The 14044-nt window shown below is 45.5% G+C and overlaps 1 protein-coding gene across 1 annotated transcript in view; it reads left to right on the top strand.

Moving 5' to 3' along the window:
- Nucleotides 1-14044, top strand: part of FER1L6 (fer-1 like family member 6) — a 130910-nt gene that overhangs the window by 10743 nt on the left and 106123 nt on the right. The window lies entirely within an intron of this gene.

Below are 14044 nucleotides of genomic sequence, written 5' to 3'. Positions count from 1 at the left end.
GAACCTGGGCCAAGGCCTAATAACCTGGGGATAGCCAGGACTTAGTTGGGGATTTTTTTTTTGTACTGTACATTGGTTTATTTATAGGAATGGCCATGAGACCAAAAAGACATAGAAGTGATCTTCTTTTAACAGGTTAATAATCAGAAGAATTTTCTCTCTCAGTGGTGTAAACAGCCTTGCATCTTGCTCTAATATTGAGTGGTCATTATTAGAGACATAAGGTCTTAAATACCAGCTTTAGAAATATACGTCACAAGACTTATAGCAAAATTCAGAGTAGCCTTAAGGAAAAGTATAAGAGTACCACCCTGAATGATCTATGTAAAATACATGAAAAATATATAAATGTGGGAGAAGATATCATAGAAATTAAGGTTTTCCAACCACACACAGAATTTTTCTTAGTTTGTTTTGTTTTCTTAGTTTTTTTTTTGTGTGTGTGAAGAACGGACTTACTGGCCCTGGCTGGTGTAGCTCAGTGGATTGAGCACAGGCCTGCAAACCAAAGGATCAGGGATTAATTCCCAGTCAGGGCACATTCCTGGGTTGCAAGCCAGTTCCCAGCAGGGGATGCACAAGAGGCAACCATACATTGATATTTCTCTCCCTCTCTCCTTCCCTTACCCTCTAAAGATAAAAAAATAAAATCTTAAAAAATTTTATTTTAAAAAAGAAGGGACTTACTTTCTAAGAATAATATTGCAACTCCCAGCTATTTAATAAATTACTAAAGTTTGTCTGCAATCTTGAATACAGGATTTTGCATCTCAAACCTTTTATATAAGAGGGTGAATTGTAATTCTATTTTTCTTTCTAGTGTACCTAATGTTTAATTCAATGGCCTCTGGGGCCTCAAAGTGACTGCTCCCTTGTAGAAAATGACAACTGATATCCAACATGTACCTTTGAGCTTATTATCTGTGGCATGAGTCAAATGTGAAGTCAAGAGGAGACCCTTTCTTAACAAAGGAACCAAAAAATCAAGGAGACAGAAGCATTCTTTTGATGTAAAAAAATTCTCCTTTGAGCCGGTCCTCTGTGTACTCATTCACTCCAGAACAAATTCTTCAGCAAGTCTTCACCACAAAAATGTATCTGGAAAAACCCAAAACACTGATTTGAAAAAACATATGCACTCCTGTATTCATTCCAGCGTATTTACGATCGCCAAGCTGTGGAAGCGCCTCAACCCCCCATCAATAGATGAGTGGACAAAAAGCCATGGTACATTTACACAATGGAATACTACTTAGCCTTAAAAAGAAGGGAATCTTACCCTTTGCAACAGTGTGGATGGATCTGGAAAGTGTTATGCTAAGTAAAATAAGCCAGTCAGAGAAAGACAAGTACCACATGATTTCATTTACATGTGGAATCTAATGAACAAGATAAGCTAACAAACAAAATACAAACAGACTCATGGACACAGAGAACAGACTGACAGCTGTCAGAGGGGAGAAAAAAAGGTGAAGGGTTTAAGCAAAAGACAAAACAAAACTCATAGACACCGCAGTACGGTGATGACCAGAGAGCAAGTAGGGTGCGGGAGGTAGAAGAGGTTAAAGGAGGGTAAGTGGTGATGGAAGGAGACTTCACTTGGGGTGGTGAACGCACAGTACAATATGCAGATGATGTATTTTAAAATTGTACCCCCCAAACCTCTATACTTTTATTAACCAATGTCACCCCGATAAGGTCAATAAAAAAGATAGGATGATAGTAAGTTGAAACATGGAGGAAGTGGTAGGGAAGAAAGAAGGCTGGTACTGGTCAGTATTTTGGAAGTTGGGGATCTCGAAGGAGGCTGCCCGATGAAGATTTAGCCGCTCTGTCCGCACCAGCCCAGGCTTCCCGCTGAGCCCCTGCCCCCACTGGGGGACTGCTGGGCTCCCTCAGCGTCTGCACCTCCGAGGCTCTTCCACTTCCACCCGGCCCAGTCGGTTAACTTCCCAGCCTTCCCCTCGAGGTGCCCAATACACTTTCCTTTCCTACAGTGTTATCAGGAAGGGCAAGGAAGTGACATAGGACGATATACTATTTCCTAGGGCTATCCTAACACATGACCACGAACTTGGCAGCTTAAGGCAATAGAAATGCGTCCTGTCACGGTTCTAGAGGCCAGAAATCTGAAATCAAAGCTCCCTCCAAAGGCTCCCGGCAGGATCCTTCCTGCCTCTTCCAAATGTCTGGTAGCTCCAGGTGCTTCTTGACCGAGGCCACATGGCTCCAAGCTCTGCCTCTGTCTCCACATCACCCCTCCCTATGACTTCTCCTTTCTTCTTCCTTGTAAGGACACTTGTTCCTGGGTTTAGGGCCCACTCAGGTAACCCAGAATCATCTCATCTTGAGATCTTTAACTTACATTTGCAAGGATTTTTTTTCCCTCCAAATAAGGAAACATTCACAGTTTCCAGAATTTGGATATATCTGTTTTGGTGGGGGAGGGGGCACCATTCAGCCCCCTACAGGTCACAGTTTCTGAGGCATTTGACCTACAAAAATACCTTCTTTTTATTTTATTCATTTTGTTCTTTGTAAACTTGATATCTTTGAAGTAGCATCAGAAAGTAAGTCCTAATAAAATGTCACAGCGCAGAGGGCCTGAGATCACAGGCTCTGAGGTCACGTGGCCTCCGTTCAAACCCTTCTGAGGCTTAAGTACAATGCCTACCTCTGGGGCTGTTATGGGGCCCAAAGAGGATAGTACTTGTTACAGCATCTAGAACTGGACCCAAGGAAAATGCTTTATACATGTTAACTGTTACTATTACTATTAGTAAAGCGAACAACACAAATGCATCACAAATGGATTGGGGCACTGTCCGGAGTGAGGGTTCTTTGTGCCTTGACCTACCTGTGCTCCCTGATTGGGTATAAAAGGCACTGGGGGCCCCTCTTCTCCGGACCTGCTCTGAGCTGCTGTGTTTGCTGATCAGAGTCTTAGGCTCTGGCAGCCAAGCCACGCAGAGGGCGCGGAGTTTCAAACAGAGATAGGGCGCTGCTGGGCCAACACGCAGAAAGGGCATTTCCTGGGAGGCACTGCCCCTTGGGATAGGGCGGCCTGGAACCCACCCCACTGGGCCACGGCGTTCTAGGCAGGAGCCTTTCTCCTCCGGAGACGTGCTGGGCTGTGCCCCCAGCCCTGCTGCCCTGCCTCGGGTCCTAGAAATCAGTGAGTGGGAGTACTGCTGGGCACAGTTGGGAGCCCTCGCTGGTCAAGGTGAGGCCCATTGCTCTGCTTCTTTTTTTAAAAATATATTTTATTGATTATGCCATTACAGTTGTCCTATTCTCCTCTTCCTTCCCCTCCACCCTGCACACTCCTCCCCCACCATTCCCCCCTTTAGTTTATGACCATGTGTCACAAGTTCTTTAGATTCTGTATTTCCCATACTATTCTTGCCCTCCCCCCTGTCTATTTTCTACCTACCATCTATGCTACTTATTCTCTGTACCTTCTCCCCCCTTCTCCTCCTCCCACTTCCCTGTTGCTAACCCTCCATGTGATCTCCATTTCTATGGTTCCACTCTTGATCTAGCTGTCCTCTTAATTTGCTTTTGTTTTAGGTGTGAGACTGTCAGCTGATTTCTCAAAAGACACCTTACAGGCAAGAAGGGACTGGAAGGAAATATTCCAAGTCATGAAATCCAAAGATCTGCATCCAAGATTGCTCTATCCATTGCTCTGCTTCTTATTCCTGAGTTCTAGCTGCACTCTGGGCTGCAGTCTGGGCTCCTAGCTGCCCATAGTGGGTGGGGCCAGGCCGGTAGTATGGCGGGTGGGAGAGGGAGCTCTCCTCTTGTTCTTAAAGACCTGGGCGGTCCTGGGTGAGGAGGTCCCAGACAGTGAGCAGAGCACAGAACACAGGGTGCTGGGTGGCTGTAGGCAAGTTCCCCAGTCTCTCTGAACTGCACGTTCAGCATCTGGGAAAGTGGGGACTGCACAGGACCTCTTATTAGGTGCTTGAAAATTGTGGCTCTGACAGACATTTGCGAGGTAGCACGGAGTGGAGGCCTGTCAGGCCAGAGCTCATTTGCAGCTTGTGAGGGGTCTTAGGCAGGTTACTAACCTTTTAGACTTCAGCTCCCACATCTGTGAAAGAGATGGAAATGTCAGTGGTTATTGGGTGATTAAATGAAAAAAATGTATGCGGAACCTTTAGCCCAATGCCTGTCTGTCTCATCCTTCATGCGTAACGAACAGGAGCTATTATGCCTGCCCCGGAGCACTTTGAAGACTGATAATTAAATAACTAAATGGATGAAAAGAGTGAATAAATTATCCATCATACAATGAATAATAACTCTTTGCTGGCTCAATCCCAGTGTGGTCTAGATGGAAAAGCATTCGGCAAACCGTGAGGAGGCCTGGCTGTGCCCCAGTGTAGCGGCTTTTTAGCTGGGAGACCTTGAGCACGTTGCCTAACTTTTCTGAGCCTCGATCTTCTCGTCTTAAGAATAATAGTATCTATCTTCTCTCATTTGCCAGGAGCTGCTCCAAGTGCTTTACATATATAAACTCACTTAATCCTTGGTACTCTAAGAAGTAGATATTGTTCGATGCCCATCTTACAAAGGAGAAATAGAGGCATAGGGGGGTTGTCCAGTTTGCTCCTGGGCACCCAGATTATAAGCAGTACCACGAGGCCAGAGTTAGACCCGAGTCTGTGTCTACCCAGTGCACTTTGGAAACGCCCCCACCTTCCTTCCCTCACAGGGTGTCTGTTGGGGTCCCACGTACGGGGCCGAGTGCTTGGGGGAGGGTAAAACAGCTCACAGATAGAACACAGTCACTGTTGACGTCCTTGGATCTGGGCTGCGTCCCCGCCTTTGTTCAGGGTGGGTGACATTCATCAGTGTGTAAACTGGGGCTTTAAGCCGGTGTAGTTGTGGACACATCGTTGTTACATGTAAGTTCAGTGTAGGGGCTTCTCCAGATCTGGTGCTGCTGCAGCAGACTGGGGGGCGGTGAGGGTCTCCTCACTGTTCGTGTGGAGTCATCTTTCCCAAGAGCCTCCTGAGTCTGAGGCCCAGGACGAGGCCTGGCTTTAGAGCCTTCTCTTCGGTGTTTCCAAGTTGGGGGAAGGACAGAACTAGACTGGGGTGCCTCTGGGGTGCCCACATGTATTTGGGACCTCACACATCTGGGCCCTGAGCAGAGGCTGAAACTCCACGGAGAGTTGCCTCTGAGGAATTCAGCAGGACAGGGCGAGCGTCCTCCTCCCACCCGACAGGCTCCAACTCCAGTTTCTGCAAAAGTAATTTCAGAGGAAACTGAGCAGAGGCCTCAAGAACCTCTTGGTGGCATGAGGGAGAGAGAGTTTGATGGGGTTCTGTAGTTTCTGAGACCCTGTAAGTCTCACAGAAGAGGGTTCCTCAAGACAAGCTGTCTATGAAGCCTCTCCGCAACGCCGTCTGAGTCAGGTTTGATTGCGTGAGTGACAGAGGAGCCTTCAGATTTATTCCTTCTGTGACGGACGTCAGTGAAAACTGGAGGGATGTGTTCCTGGTGGGGATTTTTTTTTTTAATTGAGATTGTGCCTGGAGTGTGGATGACTAAAAGCTGTTTGTAATTGCAACGAGTTACCTCATTATATTTCAGGTTTTGACTGATTAGAGAGCTTTATTTGATTTCACTAATTAAAGTTTTTACTCTTGGAAGTAATCAACTAGAGTGAAGTAGATTTTTCCTCCTGGTGGTTGCAGAAGCTATTAAGGAACTCAAGCATGGAAAGGAGATAAAATCCTTGGCGGATCATATTGAAACACCATAGTTTTTTTTTTTTTTTTTCTGTCAGTATTGAACTACTGTGGCTCTTAATAGATGTGACTTTCCTTTCATTTACACCCCCCCCACCCATTTTTAAGTATACAGAGAAAAGTGACTTGGCTATCGTATATAAGCCATTGGGGCATTTTATATAATACCCAAGAGTTCGGAAAGAAAGCTGGGTTGAAGAAGAAAGCAAACTTTTAGATGAATGGGATTTAGGTGCCTGTCATTGGCAAACCTGGCCTGGGTTGTAGGAGCTCGTGCTCACTGAGGCCTTAGCGGACCTACAGGGCGAGCACAGGATCAGCGGGCATCCAGATGGCACAGCAATGGCAATGAATAGATATCTGACCTTGATACTTGGTCTGGTTCCTAGGTTTCCCTGGGTCTCAGTTTCCCTATTTGTTGAATGAATAGGTTGATCTTGACTGGTGGCTTTCAAGCTTAAAAACTTCATTTATTACTTGAACTCTTCAATATATAAAACTGATAAAAATGGGTCCCCTAGGGTTGAAGGGGGGAAGGATGGTGGTCATGTTGGGCCACCGTGTCATCTGCTCAGTCTTCCCTTACTTCCTCTCACCCCTGAGCCCTTGAGCAGACAACTGGGCTTGAGATCATTGATAATCCCTCTCACCGAGTATCTGAAATTCTTCTTCTAGCGCTTATTTCTAATCAACCTCTTTTCTATAGTCATTCTGCCAAAAATAGACATGGCAATAATTTCATATTTCTTGTCTCATCTCTTTTTTTCCAAAATTGCATCATTCTATTATATTTCTCTCTGACCTCTTTTGCCTTGGAGGCACTAATATAAATTCTCATTTCCCCTTGTTGCATGTTTGGGGAGTATTTGTGGTCATCAGTCTATGGAGTTGTCAGGTAGTGAGCTCCTCATCACTGGAAGCTAACGGGCCAGGGCTGCCTTGTCCGTTGACAGAGTTTTACATATTTTATTAAATAAACACCTCTCGAATACCCAGCACGTGCGAAACAGTACAGTATATGTCACACCTTGCCTAATGGCGGAGAGACAGACACAAGCAATATGCGAGGGCATGACCTGCTTCATCAGGTTAGGTTACAGACAAGTCACATGGTCTTTGACCATTCCAAGTCATTGCTTAAGTAAGTTAGAAGAATGTTCAGCTTCTCTTTCGTGAAGGTATGCCTTCCTACTCTCAAGTTTTTCTGGAAGCACAAAGAGCAGTAGACAAAGAGATAAGATCATTCTATTTGTAGTCACAGATTTTGCTTCTGTCACTCAAAAATATATTCCTATTGAAAAGGGTCCTTCTTTGATGAAGGCTGGTCCTAGGGCTTCTACAGGCTATACCCCCCTGGTTTGAACTTGGATGCTCAGCCCTTTCCATACCAAGGCTAGAGAGTTGGGAGGGGCTTCCAACCATGGCCATACCCCAGACCAGTGCTGGTCTTCTCCATAGTCATGGTATTGGCTTGGTATTAGGCACTGGCCACCAATCCAGACTCACTGATTTTCATGGTGAATCCCCTTATTCCTCCAACACCATTCTGGGGTCCTTTATTTTCTTTCCAGCCAAGGAACCTTAGTCAGAGACAAATACCATCTATCAGAACATTTCCAATGGGACTGCACCCCAAAAGGGTTTCTATCCCTTTCCTCCAGATAACACCCAGGCCTCCATTCAGATTCACCTGTTTCTCCCAAGCAGCCTCTGAAATCTAAGTACCCAAGGGCATGTGGAGGCAGGATATTTGTCAAGACACAAAAAAGACCTTGTTCCCCTGAGACGTCTCACCTTATAGCTGCAGAACTAGGAGGTACTGGTCAAACCACACGTCCTAGGGGAGCATCTGCTGCAGGGGGCCTTGCTGGGCCTGTCTAGTCAGAGAAGCAACTGCCAACTTATAACTGACAGCTTAGTGATGTTTCACCTGGCTAAGTACTTGGCTCGGACTACAAGAGAGGGGTCCCAGGTATGACTGTTAGGGGAGGGTGATGGGATTGCAGAGAGGAGATGGGATCCCTAGACAAGGAAAGAATGAAGTACCTGTAGTGACTTCCTGTTGCTCTTAAGGTAAAATTAAGTACCTCCCCAGTGACTTGAGTGCCTGCAGGATCTGCCTGCTGCCCATCTCGCTGGCCCCATCGTTCTCCACTCTTTGCTCTGGCCATGCAGAGGAGCATGTTTTTACTGCATGCCTCCGGATTTCACACTTGCTCTTCCATCTTTCTAGAACTCTGACAGAGTGGAGAGGGATGTTTGTAAATGCCCTCTCAGGGGCTGGGCAGTAGAAGGTGCTCTCCAGGCCTGGTGGAGGGAACAGAATGGTGAAAGACCTGTGTGACTCTTGTGCACGAGCCTGGTGCCACACGGCAGAGACCTTCCAGAACAGAGCCCAGTGCCATTTGAAATGCTGTCAATCCCGAGTTACATCAAGCCCCTTCCAAGCCTGTTACCCACTGCTGTTCCAAGGCTTCCTGTCCTTCTATGTCCTACTGCTGGCCTTTTGCTGAAGAAACACCCTCTATTTTATTCCCTTATAAAGTCAGGTAGCTGCTGAAATATTTGAGCTTTGTCTTGATTGAGTATCAAACATCCAACTGAAATTATACCTGAACCTCTATCTACTTTTTCAAAAATTTCATTTTCAGAGAGGAGAAGGGAGGGAGAAAGAGAGGGAGAGAAAAATCAACATGTGGTTGCCTCTCACACACCCCCACTGCGGACCTGGCTCTGCCAACCAGGCATGTTCCCTGACTGAGAATTGAACTGACGACCCTTTGGTTCACAGGCCAGCACTCAATCCACTGAATCACACAGCCAGGGCTCTATCTACTTTTTAAAAATGTGACTAAGGTAGCTGGGTAGTTAGAAAGGTAGTGAATTCCTAATCTCCAGAGATATTCAAGCAATAATAATAGGTTGGCGTTAATGAAGATGGGTGTAAAGGAATTTAAACATCAAATGGAGCAATGGATGCTTTTAAAGACACTTTCAGCCCTGAGATGTTTTGCATTTCAAGAAGATTAGGCAGGATGCGTGGAATTTTACAATGTAGTTCATCTTGCTGTCTTATCATTTGGCACCTCAGAGAAACCTCACAGACGTGGAAAAACACCCGCTACCATAGGGCCCTATGGTGGGGCCAGAGGGGTTATTTTCTCAGATCTGATTTTGCATCTCTCAGTGTAAAGGTTTGTTGGAATTTTCAGTTCTTGGAAAGACCCTTAATGCCATCAGGTATTCAGAGGGAGCTTTCTTGAGTGTCTGTGTGTGTGCTGTGCCCCTTGTCTGCTTATCCAGTCTGAATTCTGTCTATAGCCAGGAGTGGCCCGTCTTAGTCAATTTGGGCTGCTATGACAAAAACTAGCGTAGACTGGGTCGCTTAAACAATAAATACCCATTTCTCATAGTTCTGGAGCCTGGGAAGTCCAAGGTGCCTGCAGACCCAGTGTTGGAGGAGAGAGGTGTCTGGTGACAGTCTGATGACCATGTAATCAGAGTCTGATGAGAGCATATGGCAGAGACAGAGAGAACCAATCTTTTCATTCTCTTATAAAGGCACCTACCCCAGTGTGAGGGCTTGACCTCCATGACCTCATCCAAACCCAATTTCCTCCCAAAGGTTGGACCTTCAAGTACCATCACATTGGGGGATTAGGATTTCAACATATAGATTTTAGGGAACACAGACATTAAGTCCATAGGATGACCTAATCTCTCTAATTCAATTCTTCTTTAAACTGAAATGAATATTGTCTTCGTTCAAGGTCGTTGTGGTCCTTCAATAAATTATTACATGTAAAGGGATTGAAGACAGAGTAGTATTAAATCCATGTTCATTCTTTCCACCAATCCTTCCTCTGCTTCCCAGAATCTCATTCCTTTTTTAAGATCAGACTAGAGCACCATCTCCTCTGGATGCTTTCCTTGGCCCTTCTTGACCCATGTCAGGCATTCTTCCCTCTCTTCTCCAAAGCACTTGGCAACTACCGGTGAGCCCCTCCAAGGCTGAGGACTCTGTGAGATTTCTCTCTGTACCCCAGGCCTGTTTGTGCTGGCACACAAATAGGCCCCATGTACTTTTATTGAATCACCACCCATGGGACTGGTGGCAGAGAAAGAACCGGCCAATGAACGATATTTAGACATGCTAAAGAGGAAGACAAAGGAGGATGCATTAGAAAAAGGGGGATGATTTTAAGCAATGGATGGAGAGGAAGCCTGGATCACAGCCAGATCTGATGCACCACTTAACAGAGAGCAAATGGTTTATCAGGCCCCAGAGAGAATAATTTCCTCTTTCTTCACAGCTCCAAGGTAGCTATTAGGGCAAAGCTTAGCAACGGATGTTTTGGGTTATTCTCTTCTCTCATAATGCTCTCAGTCTTAGAGTGGCCTTAACTATTTTCTGTCTGCTATGATTTATCTTTAAAGAGAGACGAAGTAATTCCAGTGAATTCTTGTGGAGCTTTTTCTATGAATGCCCTATCTGTCCATCTATCCACCCATGTGTCCAATAGTCATTGAGCCCTGCTATGTATCAGGCATTATGCTAGATGCTGAAGGTATAGACATACATAGGCATGGTTACTGTCTTCAAAAGCTTAGCATCTGATAAAGGAGAATGATAGTCTTATACTGCTACAATCCATGTGATAAATGCTATCATAGAGATAAGAACCAAGTGCTAGTGAAACCCAGAAGAATGAGTGACTTGTTCCTATTTGTAAAACTGGAGAACCCATCACATAAATAAGGTAGTTGAGTTGGGCCTAGAATATGGATTTGGGTGTTGACAGGTAGAGATGGGAGAGGCCACCTTCAGTGGAGGGCCTGGAGTGAGAAAGGGTTCATGGGCAGAAGACTGCAGTGGATTCCGGAGGAGCTGCCCATGAAGCTGGAGGACAGTGTGCTAGATGGGAGGGCTGAGGCTGGGCTGTGGGGAGCCCAGGGGACATTCACTGTTGATCCTGTTTCCCCCTTTAATTAACATGTGTAGGATATAACACTTTAGTGTTTACAAACAGAATATTACATTTTTTACCCCATTGGATCTTCGAGACAGCCCTCTAAGGGAGAGAAGACGGATCCTCCATTTTACAGATGAAGAGACTGAGGTGAAGAAAGGATAAGGATTTGCTCAAGATTAATTAGCAGCTGGCTGAGCTGGTCGGCAGAGCCAGGGCTTTGGATCCCAAATCTATGTTTTTAAAATATTAATCATTTTGCTGAATTGCAGTGTATACACACAGCACACACAATCATAAATGTAAGACTTAGAAATAGTAAATAGTAATCTCTAAATCAAATTGGAGGAGTTTGAGATCTTCCCAATATCACACTTTCTCACCCATGATCATGGAATATCATTCCATTTATCTTATTTTCTAATTTCCAGGGTAGAGATCTTGCTTATATTTTTTAGATTTATTCTAACATTTTGAACTCTTCAATGCTATTATAATATCTTTATTTACAATTTTATTTTATAATTTTTGGTATAGAGATGTGCAATTGAATTTTGTATATTGTCCTTGTGTCTTAATGCCTCGTTAAATTCACTTCTTCATTCAAATCGTCAAACTGTATTGAACTGGTACTGTGTTGAATAGAAGGAGTGATAGCATACATCCTTGTCTCACTTTTTTTAATTCTAGGGAAAGACTTTCAATATTTACTATTGGTATCATATTAACTCTAGGGCTTTCACAGATATTCTTTATCATATTAAGGAAGATCTCTGCTCTCTTGGTTTGCAGATGTCTGCAGAGTGGAGACTAGTTTGCGGGGAGGGTGGATGGACGCAGAAAGGCCCATTAGGCAGGTACTAAACTGGAACAGGAGCCGGGTGGAGACAGAGGAAGAATTAAACTGGAACACAGGAGACGTGTCCTGGGGTCTCTAGTTCCCCAGAGCGTCTTACCTGGTCACTGCTCACCTCACGAAAGTCTGAAAAGAGAGAAGAGCACTGTAAGTTGCCAAGGTTCTCTTTTTCTGGTACCCCCAGAAAGTGTCAGGTATCTTTTTCTGGTACCGAAAAAAGTGTCAGGATATCTGATGTTTTGTGATAAAGGTGTGATCAGATTAATTTGGAAAAATATGAATACCACATTATCCTCTTAGAGAGATACAGTGAACATCAGCTTATTAAAGGCTCAGAGAACATGCTGTAGGAAGGGTGGTTACTTAGTTTAATTTCACACAAGATCTGTCTTCAATATCCATGGCACCAAAAGATAAGGTTTGGAAGAAATTTCATTAGACCTTCTTTTTACCTGTTATGGAGTTTAATGATTCTCACTTGTAACAAAATGTGCTGTCTATCAGGTGCTCCTAAGGCAATAGCCATACCCTTCTCTTTCCCCCATATGTTTAAAACTCATCGAGAAACTCAGAGCAAGACGTCATCTTTATGGCTGGCACAGCTAGATGGGAGGAGGCGGGATGGACTGGCGTCCAGCTTGGCCTTTAAATACTTCCCTGTGAACCAGATGGACTCACCCACCCAGCTGCAGGGAGGAGAAGCCCTGCCTCTGTGACTTACTCCCACTCAAAGGAGGGGCAGAAAGTACAATGTGGATGCTCTGTGGGAAGGCAGACCTGAAGAAGTGAAGATGACGTGGGAATCGGAACCTTGCACCTTAACCTTAGCCAAGTGGAGTGGCAATCAGTGGGTTTCATATTCTGCCAAAAGATAATGGAAAAGGTTTGGGGAGTAAAGAAAAGCAGGGTGCTTAAAAAGGGTGGGCGTTTGAAGCCTTGTTTATGCTGAGACATAGGGAGAGAGAGCTGCTGGTTCCAAACGTTGGAAGGCTGCCTGCAGTTTGTTTGGGGCTTCAAGGTTGATTCTTTTGTCTTTAGGAGACTAGAGAGCAGGACTCTGATCAGCCCGGCTATAAAGAGGATGGAAAAGGAAAACCAGACATTTTCTTAGGGTCCCAGGCAAGAGAATGTTTTGGGTTGGGGAGGATCCAGCAACCTTAGTTGTATGGAGTCTTTGGTACTGTCTGCCAATATTGTTTCTCTATTTTCCTTGCCCCCAAACAACCTGGTCACGTACTGGCCTTGGCCGTAGAGGAGGAGGCATGGGACAAGAGGGAGGCCGGTGGCCAGAGGTTGAGAAGGGACTCTCACCCTTGGAAGATGGCCCTTCCAAGAGTGGGCACTTCCGCTGGGCCACAGGGTGGGTGAGATACATGCGAGGGGAAAGCCCCCATTTTCCAGGGCAGTTCCAGATTGGCACCATCCTACTGCCTTGCCCTTGAACATTTGGCAAAGATCTCAAAGGACTGGCTTACCCCGGGCTGGCTTTATAGGACGTGGTTCTGAATTATTACCGAGTTATCCTCAATGCAGAAGAACCTCAAGAGGAGGGTTCCTTAGCATGCTTAGAGGTGCATTTCCTAAACTCAGCCAACTGTCTCAGGTGAATAGCTTGATGATAGTCTGCTGAGCAGGTGACATTTGAATCTTCTCATGATGGCCAGTGGACAAAACAGGGACCTAGCAGAGAAACACCACTTACCTCAGTGAGGTAGCAGATTCCAACTTGCAGTGAGCAGCAGTGAGTGGGTTGCATGAGGCTGGGAGCCATTTATCGAGGCCACTGCCTGGGACCCTGTGCACTCGGTTCCTCCTCGACTGGGCTGACCCTGTGCACAGGGAGAAAAGGCAACCAACTCTCTGGTCTCTCTATCAGCATGGAGATTTTAAATGGAAGGGGAGTTGGGTTAGCCAGTAAAGTTCATTCAGCCTACTAAAATATATCCACCAAGTATTCTGGATTTCTCAATGTCATTTTTCCTTTTGGTTATAGAGTTATTTTTTGAACTTTCTTTAAAAACTATAAGCCTTCTCTTTGAGAAGACAGCTCCCTGTTGCTGGTGGCTTAACCTCAGGGGTCTGCAGCCCCGCTGCATATTGGAATCACCTCGGGGACCCTCGAAAGCACGGAGCCTCAGCTCCGTGGCTGAACAATGAAATCAGACTCCCCGGGGTTGGGGTGTGGCTGTGGTGTGGGGACAGCTGAGAAAGCTGCCTTGTATGAGTCCGACGTGCAGCCAAGGTGGGGCATCGATGCCCCAAAGAAATAGGCTCCCAGGCAGGTAAGTCACGATGGAAGGACCACAGGGGGCGAGGAAGAAAAGTGTCAGAGTCTGGACAGAGGCAGGAAGTCCCACGGATGTTTATCTTAACATTCTTCTGTCACAACCCACATGCAGCTGTTTCTGTGTTTGGTGGTTTGCCTTTATGAGTACATCCTAGTCTTAGGAGTAAG

This window comes from Artibeus jamaicensis, unplaced genomic scaffold (genome assembly GCF_021234435.1).
Source record: "Artibeus jamaicensis isolate MK-2021 breed Jamaican fruit bat unplaced genomic scaffold, CSHL_Jam_final scaffold_916, whole genome shotgun sequence".
Classification (NCBI taxonomy): Eukaryota; Metazoa; Chordata; class Mammalia; order Chiroptera; family Phyllostomidae; genus Artibeus; species Artibeus jamaicensis.
The sequence above is the reverse complement of the archived record's forward strand: the minus strand, read 5'-3'. Positions and strand labels throughout refer to the sequence as shown.